Source organism: Scyliorhinus canicula, chromosome 28, assembly GCF_902713615.1.
Source record: "Scyliorhinus canicula chromosome 28, sScyCan1.1, whole genome shotgun sequence".
NCBI lineage: Eukaryota > Metazoa > Chordata > Chondrichthyes > Carcharhiniformes > Scyliorhinidae > Scyliorhinus > Scyliorhinus canicula.
The window spans coordinates 6,070,554-6,086,053 of record NC_052173.1 but is presented as its reverse complement, the minus strand read 5'-3'; positions in this window follow the sequence as shown (position 1 = coordinate 6,086,053).

Sequence of the window (15,500 nt, the reverse complement as noted above, 5' to 3'; positions counted from 1 at the left end):
GAGGCAGGTTTGGTGATGGGGGGGCATTTAATTGGAGGGAGGATGGCGCGGTGGGGGGGGGGGGGGGGGGGGGGGGGGGGGGCCTTCCTGTTATCGCTCCTCTTTGGCCTGTGTCCATCCTCGATCCGCGGCCTCAAGTGGCAGCAGCCACAGCCTCCCTGACAGGCCTGCCACTCTCGGTGCCACCCGTGCCCTTGCCAGCTCTCCAGTCGGTGGGCGAGAGCCCGGTCTCCTACATGATGACGCCCCCCCGTCACGCGTCAAGCTGCTTAAAGTTTCTCGTGCACTGACGAGGTCACCCAATGGCTCGAACAAAAATCTGTGACAGTTGGGAGGCATGTGGAACCTGGATTACTGACCAGAGGTCCAGGTGACCAGTTACCCCATCTGTTTTCCTGATTTTGAAACTGTAAAGATTCACTTTCACAGACTTCATGAATTAACCCAAAAGGTATTTATTAATTAGAATTGCACAACAGCCTCATGGCTGTAGCCAGCTCCCGAAATGTCTCGACCTTGGGGCCATGGTGGCGATTCCACACCGAGTTCCGATTGGTCAACCAGGTCATGTGACCCTTACTCTGCTGTGTTGCCCTGAAAGGAACAATCACCACAGAAACCCAAAAAGCAAAATTCTGTCGCTTGAATAATTCCGAGTGCAAACACAAACTTCTGGCTTGAAACAGCTGTCGAGCTAACCGGCCGAGGGATTTAATATTGGGAGATTGCTGGCATGGATCTGTTGAATCTCTGCGGTGACCCGTCAATGAGGCAGACAAAACGAATCATTGCTGGAAATGGATGCACTCGCCCCAATGGAAACTCCGTTTGTCCATGTTTTCCAAAGGCGCGCTGAATTGAGTCGCTCAAACTGCGGCAGATCGTTTTCCACATGGGAACACATGAGGTCGTTCACTTTGAACATGGGATAGGCAAATCCAAATTTTTTCTGAATGGGAAGTGATTATGAATGGCGGAGGAGCAAAGAGTTTTGGGTGTTGCCACAGGCACAAATGACCTCAAGCTCGTGCTCCGGCGCAGCCAATAATTAGGAGGGTTGATGGAACGCTGACCTTTATGTAAAGAGGGCTGGAATACGAATTATGTCACAGCTGTTCCGGGGGGGGGGGGGGGGGGGGGGGGGGGCGGAAGGAGAGATCATTTTGCATTATGCCCGAAAAGCAGCGCTGCATGGCGCAACGCGGGCCGGTCGATGCCAGGAGATCCCGCTACATAGATGATTTGGAGTTGGGGACCAAGGGCAATGTGTCTAAGTTTGCTGCAGAGGATACTGGAAGTCTGCAGAGGGATTTGGATAGGTTAAGTGAATAGGCTGGGGTCTGGCAGATGGAATAAAATGTTGACAAATGTGAGGTTATCCATTTTGGTAGGAATAACAGCAATAGGAATTATTATTTAAAGGATAAAATATTAAAACATGCAGAGAGACTTGGGTGCGCTAGTGCATGAGTCACAGAAAGTTGGTTTACAGATGCAACAGGTGATTAAGAAGGCAAATGGAATTTTGTCCTTCATTGCTAGAATGATAGAGTTTAAGACTAGGGAGGTTATGCTGCAGTTATATAAGGTGTTAGTGCGGCCACACCTGGAGTATTGTGTTCAGTTTTGGTCTCCTTACTTGAGAAAGGATGTACTGGCGCTGGAGGGTGTGTAGAGGAGATTCACTAGATTAATCCCAGAGCTGAAGGGGTTGGATTACGAGGAGAGGTTGAGTAGACTGGGACTGTACTCGTTGGAATTTAGAAGGATGAGGGGGGATCTTATAGAAAAATATAAAATTATGAAGGGAATAGATAGGATAGATGTGGGCAGGTTGTTTCCACTGACGGGTGAAAGCAGAACTAGGGGGCATAGCCTCAAAATAAGGGGAGTAGATTTAGGACTGAGTTTAGGAGGAACTTCTTCACCCAAAGGGTTGTGAATCTATGGAATTCCTTGCCCAGTGAAGCAGTTGAGGCTCCTTCATTACATGTTTTTAAGGTAAAGATAGATAGTTTTTTTTGAAGAATAAAGGTATTAAGGGTTATGGTGTTCGGGCCGGAAAGTGGAGCTGAGTCCACAAAAGATCAGCCATGATCTAATTGAATGGCGGAGCAGGCTCGAGGGGCCAGATGGCCTACTCCTGCTCCTAGTTCTTATGTTCTTATGTTCTGGGATCTACCCTGCTCGACACGCCTCGTGAGATATAAAGCAATCTTGCGACACATCACAATGTGAATCCCGCTCATTGTGGGTGGGAATCACTGTTTAGCAAATCTCCATATTAGAGTGAGACAGCTGGTCCCACTCTAATATCCTCCCCCATGGTCTACCCGAGGCGTTGGGATCCCCCCCCCCCCCCCCCCCCCCCCCTCACCTCAGAGACCTCAGGGGGAGCGTCATTCAGTACTGGTCTCCACAAATGGGGATCTCCCAGGGGATTGGAGGCCCTCGGGTGCGTGATCCCTCTCTTCTCTCTTCTCATGCAGTATAAAATTGTTCTTTTTCCACATGGCGATAAATTGTCCGGTACGCTGTGAGGAAATGTTTCTGAAGAACAGAGTGACAGACACAATCTCGGATCTCACATTGTTTACAAATGCAGGCGACCACTAAGCATCTTGATGACCCTTATTCGACACTCCTCTATCACACTAAATTGCCCTTAGTGTCCAAAGATGTGCAGGTTAGGTGGATTGGCCATGTTAAATTGTCCCTTAGTGTCCAAAGATGTACAGGTTAGGTGGATTGGCCATGTTAAATTGTCCCTTAGTGTCCAAAGATGTACAGGTTAGGTGGATTGGCTATGATAAATTGTCCCTTAGTGTCCAAAGATGTACAGGTTAGGTGGATTGGCTATGATAAATTGTCCCTTAGTGTCCAAAGATGTACAGGTTAGGTGGATTGGCCATGTTAAATTGTCCCTTAGTGTCCAAAGATGCGCAGGTTTGGTGGATTGGCCATGTTAAATTGCCCCTTAGTGTCCAAAGATGTGCAGGTTAGGTGGATTGGCCATGTTAAATTGTCCCTTAATGTCCAAGGATGTACAGGTTAGGTGGATTGGCCATGTTAAATTGTCCCTCAGTGTCCAAAGATGTGCAGGTTAGGTGGATTGGTCATGTTAAATTGTCCCTTAGTGTCCAAAGATGTGCAGGTTAGGTGGATTGGCCATGTTAAATTGTCCCTTAGTGTCCAAAGATGTGCAGGTTAGGTGGATTGGCCATGTTAAATTGTCCCTTAGTGTCCAAAGATGTGCAGGTTAGGTGGATTGGCCATGTTAAATTGTCCCTTAGTGTCCAAAGATGTGCAGGTTAGGTGGATTGGCCATGTTAAATTGTCCCTTAGTGTCCAAAGATGTACAGGTTAGGTGGATTGGCCGTGCTAAATTGTCCCTTAGTGTCCAAAGATGTGCAGGTTAGGTGGATTGGCCATGTTAAATTGTCCCTTAGTGTCCAAAGATGTACAGGTTAGGTGGATTGGCCATGATAAATTGCCCCTTAGTGTCCAAAGATGTACAGGTTAGGTGGATTGGCCATGTTAAATTGTCCCTTAGTGTCCAAAGATGTGCAGGTTAGGTGGATTGGCCATGCTAAATTGTCCCTCAGTGTCCAAAGATGTGCAGGTTAGGTGGATTGGCCATGTTAAATTGTCCCTTAGTGTCCAAAGATGTGCAGGTTAGGTGGATTGGCCATGTTAAATTGTCCCTTAGTGTCCAAAGATGTGCAGGTTAGGTGGATTGGCCATGTTAAATTGTCCCTTAGTGTCCAAAGATGTGCAGGTTAGGTGGATTGGCCATGATAAATTGTCCCTTAGTGTCCAAAGATGTGCAGGTTAGGTGGATTGGCCATGTTAAATTGTCCCTTAGTGTCCAAAGATGTGCAGGTTAGGTGGATTGGCCATGATAAATTGTCCCTTAGTGTCCAAAGATGTGCAGGTTAGGTGGATTGACCATGTTAAATTGTCCCTTAGTGTCCAAAGATGTGCAGGTTAGGTGGATTGGCCATGATAAATTGCCCTTAGTGTCCAAAGATGTGCAGGTTAGGTGGATTGGCCATGTTAAATTGTCCCTTAGTGTCCAAAGATGTGCAGGTTAGGTGGATTGGCCATGTTAAATTGTCCCTTAGTGTCCAAAGATGTGCAGGTTAGGTGGATTGGCCATGATAAATTGTCCCTTAGTGTCCAAAGATGTGCAATTAGGTGGATTGGCCATGTTAAATTGTCCTTTAGCGTCCAAAGATGTACAGGTTAGGTGGATTGGCCATGATAAATTGTCCCTTAGTGTCCAAAGATGTGCAATTAGGTGGATTGGCCATGATCAATCAGCAGGGTTATGGGGATAGGGAAGTGGAGTGGGTCAAGATAGAGTGCTCTTTTAGAGGGCCAGTGCAGACCTGATGGGCTGAATGGCCTCCTTATGCACTGTAGGGATTCTATGTCTTGTTTGTTAGAACCTGTACGTTTTCCATTTTTTCTTTTTCGACAGGACGTGCACTATTTTGGTGTTCGGGTTTGCATCATCGAGCCTGGCTTCTTCAGAACTGCTGTGACAAACCTGGAAAGCATTGAAAACAACCTGCAGTGTGGGTGGGCCAGACTATCTCCAGAGGTCCGTGAGAGTTATGGAGAGAAATACTTGGAAAAGTGTAGGTGGCATCTAGTTCACTCTGTACTCAATCATACTGCATTGATTCTGGCCATCAGAACCCTGTTCGGAAGCTGAATGACGTCAGGTATCACGCTACGTGAATAGCATTGTGGCTTCACAGCTCCAGGGTCCCAGGTTCGATTCCGGCTTGGGTCGCTGTCTGTGTGGAGTCTGCACAGAACTCCCGTGTCTGCGTGGGTTTCCTCCGGGGGCTCCGGTTTCCTCCCACAAGTCCCGAAAGACGTGCTTGTTGGGTGAATTGGACATTGTGAATTCTCCCTCTGTGACCCGAACAGGCGCCGGAATGTGGCGACTAGGGGCTTTTCACAGTAACTTCATTGCAGTGTTAATGTAAGCCGACTTGTGACAATAATAAAGATTATTATTATTATTTACATCAGTCAGTTGCAACACCTGTTCGTGGGAAAGGACACCCTGAGAGTGGAGGTGTGGTGCCATCTGGTGACTGAATGCAGAATGATGTAAGCGCCAATATATTGGTGTCAAAGACTCTGGGCGGGATTCACCGGTCGCCGACGCCAAAATCACGTTTGGCGATCGGCCGGAGAATCACCGTTCATGGACAAATCGGGCCAACGCCGCTTTCATGATGCTCCGCCCCCTCCAAAGTGGCATACTGCCACTTTGCCACGTATCGACAGCCTCAGGACGCTGCCTGAGGCCCACCCCCAACCCCCTCCGATGCTCCGTCCTCGACTGGCCGAGTTTCCGATGGCGCCGATCGCGTGTGGTCTCATCCATCAGGAACCCGGCGTGGCGGCTGCGGACTCAGTCTGGCACCGCCACAGTCAGGGGGAGGGCCGATCCGCGGGCACTTTGCCAGGGTCGGAGGGAGGGCCGATCCGCGGGCACGTTGCCAGGGTCGGGGGGAGGGCCGATCCACGGGCACGTTGCCAGGGTCAGGGGGAGGGCCGATCCACGGGCACTTTGCCACAGTCAGGGGGAGGGCCGATCCACGGGCACGTTGCCAGGGTCAGGGGGAGGGCTGATCCGCGGGCACTTTGGCAGGGTCGGGGGGAGGGCCGATCCGCGGGCACTTTGCCAGGGTCAGGGGGAGGGCCGATCCACGGGCACTTTGCCAGGGTCGGAGGGAGGGCCGATCCGCGGGCACTTTGCCACAGTCAGGGGGAGGGCCGATCCGCGGGCACTTTGCCACAGTCGGGGGGAGGGCCGATCCGCGGGCACTTTGCCAGGGTCGGAGGGAGGGCCGATCCGCGGGCACTTTGCCAGGGTCAGGGGGAGGGCCGATCCACGGGCACTTTGCCAGGGTCGGAGGGAGGGCCGATCCGCGGGCACTTTGCCACAGTCAGGGGGAGGGCCGATCCGCGGGCACTTTGCCACAGTCGGGGGGAGGGCCGATCCGCGGGCACTTTGCCAGGGTCAGGTGGAGGGCCGATCCGCGGGCACTTTGCCACAGTCAGGGGGAGGGCCGATCCGCGGGCACTTTGCCAGGGTCAGGGGGAGGGCCGATCCGCGGGCACTTTGCCAGGGTCAGGGGGAGGGCCGATCCACGGGCACTTTGCCAGGGTCAGGGGGAGGGCCGATCCACGGGCACTTTGCCAGGGTCGGGGGAGGGCCGATCCGCGGGCACTTTGCCAGGGTCGGAGGGAGGGCCGATCCGCGGGCACTTTGCCACAGTCAGGGGGAGGGCCGATCCGCGGGCACTTTGCCACAGTCGGGGGGAGGGCCGATCCGTGGGCACTTTGCCAGGGTCGGGGGGAGGGCCGATCCGCGGGCACTTTGCCAGGGTCGGAGGGAGGGCCGATCCGCGGGCACTTTGCCACAGTCAGGGGGAGGGCCGATCCACGGGCACTTTGCCAGGGTCAGGGGGAGGGCCGATCCGTGGGCACTTTGCCAGGGTCGGGGGGAGGGCCGATCCGCGGGCACTTTGCCAGGGTCGGGGGGAGGGCCGATCCACGGGCACTTTGCCAGGGTCGGGGGAGGGCCGATCCGCGGGCACTTTGCCAGGGTCGGGGGGAGGGCCGATCCACGGGCACTTTGCCAGGGTCGGGGGAGGGCCGATCCGCGGGCACTTTGCCAGGGTCGGAGGGAGGGCCGATCCGCGGGCACTTTGCCAGGGTCAGGGGGAGGGCCGATCCGCGGGCACTTTGCCAGGGTCAGGGGGAGGGCCGATCCGCGGGCACTTTGCCACAGTAGGGGGGATGGCCGATCCGCGGGCACTTTGCCAGGGTCGGGGGGAGGGCCGATCCACGGGCACTTTGCCAGGGTCGGGGGGTGTATTGATCTTTGTATACATGCTCAATATATGTAATGGTAGTACAGGCAATTGAACATTAGATGTCTCACTGTCAGGACCTATATTAATAGCTTTCCTGCTCTTTCTGTGGTGAGTGTGTATCAGGAGGAGAGAGAGAGAACAGACATAGGGGCCGGGATTCTCCAACCCCATTCTCCGGCGCTGATTCTCGAGCGCCTGCGGGATTCCCGCCGCGCTGGTCGAGGGCCATTGACAGCGGTCCCCCGCCGATTCTCCGGGCCCCGATGGGCCGAATGGCCACCGAGTTTGGCCGAGTCCCGCTGGTATGGGTTACTCAGGTCCCACAAAGCGGGACCTGGAAGGAGAGTGTGCGGGGGTTGTCCTTGAGGGGGGGGGGGGGGATCCAACCCTGCGGGGGGGGCCCCATGGTGGCCTGGCCCTCAATCGGGCCTACTGCTCAGTGGGCGGGCTGGTTCTGTGGGGGCCTATTTTACTCCGTGCCGGACCCCTGGAGGGCTCCGCCATATTGACCGGGTACCAGCGCTGAGAAGGGAACCCCCGCGCATGCGCAGAATGGCGGCGTGATTCTGCGCATGCACGGAACAGCCATCGTACATCCACGCATGCACATGCATCTGGCCTTAGCGTGCATGCGTGGAAGTACGCTGGCCATTCCGCGCATGCGCAGAATGACGCCGCCGTTCTGCGCATGCGCAAACTCGCATAGAACATTACAGCGCAGTACAGGCCCTTCGGCCCTCGATGTTGCACCGACCTGTGAAACCACCCTAAAGCCCATCTACACTATTCCCTTATCGTCCATATGTCTATCCAATGACCATTTAAATGCCCTTAATGTTGGCGAGTCCACTACTGTTGCAGGCAGGGCATTCCACACCCTTACTACTCTCTGAGTAAAGAACCTACCTCTGACATCTGTCCTATATCTATCTCTCCTCAATTCAAAGCTATGTCCCCTCGTGCTGGACATCACCATCCGAGGAAAAAGGCTCTCACTGTCCACCCTATCTAACCCTCTGATCATCTTGTATGCCTCAATTAAGTCACCTCTTAACCTTCTTCTCTCTAACGAAAACAGTCTCAAGTCCCTCAGCCTTTCCTCATAAAATCTTTCCCCCATACCAGGCAACATCCTGGTAAATCTCCTCTGCACCCTTTCCAATGCTTCCACATCCTTCCTATAATGCGGCGACCAGAACTGCACGCAATACTCCAAATGCGGCTGCTGACACTCGATCCAGATCCATCAACGCTGAATTTCTTCAAGAAGAATCAATCAATCAATGATGTTGATTCTCACCTGCAACTTTTCTGAGAGTTACTTCCAGCCTCTGATTCAAAGCTTCAACAAATTAGAATGGAAACTCAAAAAAACGTTGCTTTGTCCAACGTGTCAAACACATCAGAGCCAACAATGCAAGGAACCATTGCAACTGTATGACATCGTCACGTCACTATGGGTGAAAGTGGGCATCAATCTCTTTCATTCACTGGGTAAGGATTATATTTTAGTCATTGACTACTTTTTAAAATTTCCCAGAAATCATAAAGTCGAATGACCGTGCACCCAATACTGGAATAAAAGCATGCAGAGAAATATTTGCCAGGCATGGTATTCCTCGTATCACCATGTCTGACAATGGCCCATGTTTTGCGAGTTAGGAGTGGATAGAATTCTCAACAACTTACAACTTCAACCACATCACCTCAAGCCCTCATTTCCCTCAGTCCAATGGGAAGGTTGAGAAAGGCGTCCACATCATTGAACAGTTACTGAGCAAATCAAAAGATTCACAATCTGATTTCTGTTTCGCGCTACTTATAGATCATCACCTTTATCGTCAGGATTATCTCCAGCTCAGATGTTATTTAACAGGAACATAAGAACTACTCTACTCAGCTAGATTCCTGATCCTGAATGTCATTTTGCTGTGAAGAAATTTCAGTAAGAAAGACTGAAACAGAAACAGTATTGAGATCTACATGCAAAAGATTGGTTAATTCTGACAGAAAATGATGCTGTTCGATTCAGACTTCCTTGAGGTTAGTCTGAAATTGTTCATGTCATTAGGCAATTTTCTCCAAGACCTTATCGGATTAAGACTTCAGATGGCAACATCTATCGAAGAAATCGTCGTGATCTACGTCAAGTCAAAGATCAAGCACAGATTTTTCCTCACCTTTACTTAAATCGCACAATACCAAAGCAAATTTAACAACTGAATTCTAATCACCCGAGGTAGGAGCTGTGCTCCGAAAGCTCGTGTTTGAAACAAACCTGTTGGACTTTAACCTGGTGTTGGAAGACTTCTTACTGTGCTCACCCCAGTCCAACGCCGGCATCTCCACATCACGAATTCTAATCTGACCAGCAACAAGGCCATTCAAACGTCTTCATCACCTTTGACATGAATGTGCGTGCATGTATTTATTTGCGTGAATGTGAGCACTTGAGCGTGTGCATATTTGTGCGCAGACGTACGCACCGCATTGGGTTGGCAGAGGAGATTCACGAGGTTAATCCCAGAGCTGAAAGGTTGGATTACGAGGAGAGGTTGAGTAGACTAGGACTGTACTCGTTGGAATTTAGAAGGATGAGGGGGGATCTTATAGAAACCTTTAAAATTATGAAGGGAATAGATAGGATAGATGCGGGCAGGTTGTTTCCACTGGCGGGTGACAGCAGAACTAGGGGGCATAGCCTCAAAATAAGGGGAAGTAGATTTAGGACTGATTTTAGGAGGAACTTCTTCACCCAAAGGGTTGTGAATCTATGGAATTCCTTGCCCAGTGAAGCAGTTGAGGCTCCTTCATTACATGTTTTTAAGGTAAAGGTAGATAGTTTTTTGAAGAATAAAGGGATTAAGGGTTATGGTGTTTGGGCCGGAAAGTGGAGCTGAGTCCACAAAAGATCAGCTATGATCTAATTGAATGGCGGAGCAGGCTCGAGGGGCCAGATGGCCTACTCCTGCTCCTAGTTCTTATGTTCTTATGTTTTCATTGGAAAGAGGGGGGACCTGATTGAGGTCTACAAAATTATGAGAGGTATGGACAGAGTGGATAGCAACAAGCTTTTTCCAAGAGTGGGGGTGTCAATTACAAGGGGTCACGATTTCAAGGTGAAAGGGGGAAAGTTTAAGGGAGATGTGCATGGAAAGTTTTTTACGAAGAGGGTGGTAGGTGCCTGGAACGCTTTGCCAGCGGAGGTGGTAGAGGCGGGCACGATAGCATCATTTAAGATGCATCTAGACAGATATATGAACAGGCGAGGAACAGAGGGAAGTAGATCCTTGGAAAATAGGCGACAGGTTTAGATAAAGGATCTGGATCGGCGCAGGCTGGGAGGGCCGAAGGGCCTGTTCCTATGCTGTAATTCTCTTTGTTTCTTTTCTTTCTTAACCCACTGCGCCACCATGCTGCCCTCCAAATAAACATCGTGCCTTAGTGCCGTTTCCTGGCATTTTCCCCGCACCCCTGCACATTTAATCATCTAACACCCTCCGAAAAGCCTCTATTGAAGCTGCCTCCCCCACACTGTCAGACAACACATTGCAGGCACCAAACCACTCGCTGGGTGATAAAGATATTTCTCACATCACATTTGCTTCTTTTGCAAATCACTTTAAATCTGTGCCCCTCGTTCTTGATCCTTTTCCGAGCCGGAACAGTTTCTCCCTCCCAGGGCAGCACCGTAGCACAGTGGTTAGCACTGTTGCTTCACATCGCCAGGGTCCCAGGTTCAATTCCCGGCTGGATCACTGTGCGGAGTCTGCACGTTCTCCCCGTGTCTGCGTGGGTTTCCTCCGGTTTCCTCCCACAGTCCAAAGACGTGCTGGTTAGGTGGACTGGCCATGATAAATTGCCCTTAGTGTCCAAAAAGGGGAGGTGGGGTTACTGGGTTACGGGGATAGGGTGGAAGCATGGGTTTAAGTAGGGTTCTCTTTCGAAGAGCCGGTGCTGACTTGATGGGCCGAATGGCCTCCTTCTGCACTGCAAATTCTATGATTCTGTGAGCCGCCTCATGATTTTGAACATCTCGATCAAATCTCCTCTCAGCCTTCTTCTCTCCAAGGGGAACAGTCCCAACCTCTCCAATCGATCCTTATAACTGAAGTTTCTCATCCCCCTGGAACAGTCCTTGTAAACCTCCTCTGCTCTCACTCCAACGTGTTCACATCCTTCCTATGAAGTGGCGGCCAGAACTGTGCACAATATTCCAGCTGGGGTCTAACTAGTTTATGTATAAGTTCAGTATCACCTCCTCACTCTTGTACTCTGTGCCCCTATTAATAAAGCCCAGTTTACTTTATGCTTTACCAACTGCTCTCTCCACCTGTCCTCCCACCTTCAATGCTCGATACACACCTACAGCCAGGTCCCTCTGCTCCTAAATTGCCCCTTAATTGGAAAGAAAAGGAATTGGGTATTCTAAATTTATTTTAAAAAGATGCCTGACTTCAGGTGGCGGCGATGAAGTAGGAAGCCGCACATTTGGGAGCTCCCGATTCAAACGGTCTTTTCGGCTCTTTTTAGAGCCCAAAACGGAAATTTTTCGACGTCTCCCGGTGGGAGAAGGTATGCTGATCGAACTTCTCCACATTTCATGACTCGAACTCGGAGTGGAAAGGGGGAAAAAACGGCAGCAGCTCCCCAGAAAAAACGGGGGAAGGAATCCAAGATGGCGGCCGGCGGAGCTCCAGAGGAGTGGAGGCTGTGGGCCCAGGAGCAGCAAGCTGCTCTCCTGCGCTGTTTTGCAGATTTCAAGGCTGAGGTACTGAGCTCTCTGCAGGAAATGAACAAAAGGCTCTCAGAGATTCAGACGACCCAGGGTGCTGCCATCCAGGCGTTGCAGGCGCAGGCCACTGAACGAGAGGAGGCGGCCGGGATCCTCGTGAGTAAGGTGGAGGGGCACGAGGCACTCCACAAGAAATGGCAGGAACGCTTCGAGGAGCTTGATCACCGCATGAGGCAGAAACCCTGCGGATCTTGGGCCTTGCGGAGGGACTGGAGGGGTCGGACCTGACAACCTACGTGGGCGCTGATTTCGTTAATCTTAAAGAGGGACAAGGACCCCCAGCAGTGTGGCTCGTACAGGCCCATATCTCTCCTTAATGTGGATGCCAAGGTGTTGGCAAAAATCCTGGCCACCAGGATAGAGGACTGTGTGCCAGGGGTTGTACACGAGGACCAGACAGGTTTTGTTAAGGGAAGGCAGCTGAACACGAATGTGCGGAGGTTGTTGAATGTCATCATGATGCCGGCGATTGAGGGGGAGGCAGAGATAGTGGTGGCGTTGGATGCGGAGAAGGCCTTCGATAGAGTGGAGTGGGGGTACCTATGGGAGGTGTTGGGGAGGTTTGGATTTGGTGAAGGGTTTATTAGATGGGTGAGGCTGCTATATGAGGCCCCGATGGCGTGTGTGGCCACGAATGGGAGGCGGTCGGAGTATTTCCGGCTTTACCGAGGGACCAGGCAGGGTTGCCCCCTGTCTCCCTTGTTGTTTGCATTGGCAATCGAGCCGCTGGCAATGGCATTGAGGGATTCAGGGAGGTGGAGGGGTTTGGTGCGAGGTGGAGAGGAACATAGGGTGTCGTTGTATGCCGATGACCTGTTACTGTATGTGGCGGACCCGGTGGGAGGGATGCTGGGGGTGATGGAGCTGCTAGCTGAGTTTGGGACCTTTTCAGGCTATAAACTAAATCTAGGCAAGAGTGAGGTGTTTGTGGTGCACCCTGGGGACCAGGAGGAGGGAATTTGGTAGACTCCCGCTTAGGAGGGCAGGGGAGAGTTTTAGGTACCTGGGGGTGCAGGTGGCCAGGGACTGGGGGACTCGTCACAAGCATAATTTCACCAGACTTGTGGATCAGATGGAGGAGGAGTTCAGGAGGTGGGACATGCTGCCATTGTCGTTGGCGGGGAGGGTGCAGTCCGTCAAAATGACGGTGCTTCCGAGGTTCTTGTTCCTCTTTCAGTGCCTGCCCATATTTATCCCCAGGGCCTTCTTTAGGAGAGTGACTAGCAGTATTTTGAGCTTTGTGTGGGCACATGGAACTCCGAGAGTGAAGAGGGTTTTCCTGGAGCGAGGGAGGGATAGAGGCGGGCTGGCGTTGCCCAACCTTTTGGGGTACTATTGGGCGGCCAATGTGTCAATGGTGCGTAAATGGGTGATGGAGGGGGGAGGGGCGGCGTGGAAAAGAATGGAGATGGCGTCATGTAGAGGTACGAGCCTGGGTGCCATGGTAACGGCACCGTTGCCGCTCTCCTCTAAGAAGTATACCACGAGCCCGGTGGTGGCGGCGACCCTAAGAATCTGGGGACAGTGGAGACGGCATAGGGGGGAAACAGGGGGCTCGATGGAGGCTCCATTGGGTGGCAACCATCGGTTCATCCCGGGGGATTTAGGGGGTGGCAAAGGGTGGGCATCAGTAAACTGAGGGACCTGTTTATTGGCGGGAGGTTTGCGGGCCTGGGGGAACTGGAAGATAAATTTGGGCTTCCCCAAGGGAATATGTTCAGATACCTGCAGGTAAAGGCGTTTGCTAGGCGACAGGTAGAGGGATTCCCTTTGCTGCCCTCGCGGGGGGCGATGGACAGAGTGCTTTCGGGGGTGTGGGTCGGAGAGGGGAAGGTGTCTGACATCTATAAGGTAATGCAGGAGGTGGAGGAGTCATCAGTGGAGGAGCTGAAGGCTAAATGGGAAGGGGAACTTGGGGAGCAGATAGAGGACGGGACTTGGGCGGATGCCTTGGAGAGAGTCAACTCTTCCTCTTCATGTGCGAGACTTAGTCTCATCCAAATCAAGGCGCTGCACTGGGCCCACATGTCCGGGACTAGGATGAGTAGGTTCTTTGGGGGTGAGGATAGGTGCACCAGATGTTCGGGGAGTCCAGCGAACCATGCCCATATGTTCTGGGCATGCCCGGCACTGGAAGAATTCTGGAAGGGGGTGGCGGGGACGGTGTCGAGGGTGGTTGGATCCAGGGTCAAACCAGGGTGGGGACTCGCGATTTTCGGAGTTGCGGTGGAGCCGGGAGTGCAGGAGGCGAAAGAGGCCGGTGTCCTGGCCTTTGCGTCCCTAGTAGCCCGGCGGAGGATCTTGCTGCAGTGGAAGGATGCGAGGCCCCCCAAGTGTGGAGACCTGGATCAGTGACATGGCGGGATTTATAAAGCTGGAGAGGGTCAAATTTAACATTGTGTTAATTTAAGTTGTTAATATGTTTTGTTGTTCATTGAGGATGGGCGAATGTTTCTGATTGCTATCATTATTGTTATTGTTGGAATTTTATTACGATTCGTTGTTGTTGTATAAATACAACATTTTTCAATAAAAATTATTTTTTTTTAAAAAGATGCCCAAACATCACAGTTTTGTTTTAAAAAGGTATATTTCAATTTAATTCCTTAATTAATATACAACTTTTTACTAACAATCAAAGAAACAAACAAAACCAAACCCACAGTCCAGGTTTTGCATGGGCGCTGGGCTGACCAGATGTAAGACTTTTTCCCGATGTTACGGCCAAGTCCTCTTGCAATGGATCCCATTCCAACGCCAGAGAACGTGTCAGAGGGGTGAGGGAAGCCATCATCGCACCACGCAGGCACCCACTCACAATCGCACGCGCGCACCCACTCACAATCGCACGCGCGCACCCACTCACAATCGCACGCGCGCACCCACTCACAATCGCACGCGCGCACCCACTCACAATCGCACGCAGGCACCCACTCACAATCGCGCGCACACCCACTCACAATCGTGCGCAGGCACCCACTCACAATCGCGCGCGCACCCACTCACAATCGTGCGCAGGCACCCACTCACAATCGCGCGCACACCCACTCACAATCGCACGCACCCACTCACAATCGTGCGCAGGCACCCACTCACAATCGCACGCAGACACCCACTCACAATCGCGCGCACACCCACTCACAATCGCGCGCAGGCACCCACTCACAATCGTGCGCAGGCACCCACTCACAATCGTGCGCAGGCACCCACTCACAATCGTGCGCAGGCACCCACTCACAATCGCACGCAGACACCCACTCACAATCGCGCGCACACCCACTCACAATCGCGCGCAGGCACCCACTCACAATCGTGCGCAGGCACCCACTCACAATCGTGCGCAGGCACCCACTCACAATCGTGCGCAGGCACCCACTCACAATCGTGCGCAGGCACCCACTCACAATCGTGCGCAGGCACCCACTCACAATCGTGCGCAGGCACCCACTCACAATCACGCACGCACCCACTCACAATCGTGCGCAGGCACCCACTCACAATCGCACGCGCACCCACTCACAATCGCACGCAGGCACCCACTCACAATCGTGCGCAGGCACCCACTCACAATCGCACGCGCACCCACTCACAATCGCACGCGCACCCACTCACAATCGCGCGCGCACCCACTCACAATCGCGCGCGCACCCACTCACAATCGCACGCGCGCACCCACTCACAATCGCGCGCAGTCACCCACTCACAATCGCGCAGGCACCCACTCACAATCGTGCGCAGGCACCCACTCACAATCGCACGCAGGCACCCACTCACAATCGCGCGCGCACCCACTCACAATC